This window comes from Octodon degus, unplaced genomic scaffold (genome assembly GCF_000260255.1).
Source record: "Octodon degus isolate 3935 unplaced genomic scaffold, OctDeg1.0 scaffold00023, whole genome shotgun sequence".
NCBI lineage: Eukaryota > Metazoa > Chordata > Mammalia > Rodentia > Octodontidae > Octodon > Octodon degus.
Genome location: NW_004524599.1, coordinates 19,662,360 through 19,663,827, shown reverse-complemented (window position 1 = coordinate 19,663,827; position 1,468 = coordinate 19,662,360).

The window sequence follows — 1,468 nt, the reverse complement described above, 5'->3', positions numbered from 1 at the left end:
AACAACAACAACAACAACAACAACAACAACAACAACTAATGAGCCACTAACAAATCCTGGCAGGGTTGTGGGGAAAAAGAAACCCTTCTCCACTGTTGGCAGGCGTGTAGACAGGGGCAGCCAATGTGGAAATCAGTGTGGACATTCCTCCAAAAAAAGGAAAACTGGAGGTTCCATTTAACTTAGCTATTTTTTCCCTTCTTGGCATCTTCCTGAAAGAGTTAAAAGCATCACCACAGGGAAACACTCACACCTATGTTTATAGCAGCACAGTTTGTCATACCTAAATGTTGGAAACAGCCCAAATGCCCATCAACAGAAGAATAAAGAAAGTGTTGTATTTATATACAAATAGAGTACTATTCTGCCATCAAGATGGATAAACTGGAGTTATTGTAGTAACTTGGGTGCACCCTGAGATCATGATATTAAGTGAAATAAACTGGACATGCAGGTCTAAATGTTGAAGTGTTTCTCTTGTGGGAGAATCCTAGATGTGGAGCATAAAGGACAGATACTGGAGGCAGCAAGAGCATGATCAAGTGGAAAGGGGTACGTGGGAGAGGGGAGGAGACAAGACAGAAGGGGAGGCAGAACAGAAAGAAAAAATGGAAGCGGACAAACATGGAGAGAAAAGGGTTGAGGGGATGGGAGCAGAATGGGAAGACGAAAGAAGAGCCGAGGTACATTATGTACTGGTACCAATTCCCTAGGATGAATGTGGATCGGCATGTATGACAAATATATACTCATAAAAACACAAAGTTAAAAAACCAAAAAAGGTTCATGAAAAATAACTGTGCTGTGAAATGTCTTTTAAAAAGAAACACAGCTATTCTGCATTTAGAATTATTCCCAATACTTGAAATTTCAATTCGTAGCACTTTGTCCATTTATCTCATTAGCCATTTTGACAGAAGTGTTAAAATATTCAACTACGACTCGGGACTTTCATATTTCCCTATCCAGTGCTCAGATTTTTGCATCTACACTTTTTTTGGTTACAGGGAACCCAACTCAGGACATTGTGCTTGCCAGGCAGGCACCTCATGGATTGATGATGTCCCCAACCCTTGCTGTCTGCCCTCTGATGATACGGCTACATTGTGTACAAATGCAGGACTGAAACGTCTTCCCAGTAAAGTGACTCTTGAGGTTATGGACAGACTATTTCTAGTAGTTCTTCTGTGTTAAAGTCTGCAATACATGAAATTAATGCAGCCGAGGAGATTCTGGCTCCCCTTGGCTGTACTTTCTGAACACATACCCTTTGGGTATGTGTGCTAGTCCACTGCTCACCACTGAAGTGAAATAACCATTGCAGGCTGACCCTGGAGAGGAAAGAGGCCTGTGCAGCTCGCAGGCTGCGGAGTCCAGTTGAGGGCACAGTGCCGGCTCAGCTCTGTGAAGAGCACCATGACGGGTGCTGTCATGGGCAAAAGCATGGGAGCAGGGGAGGACACCATCA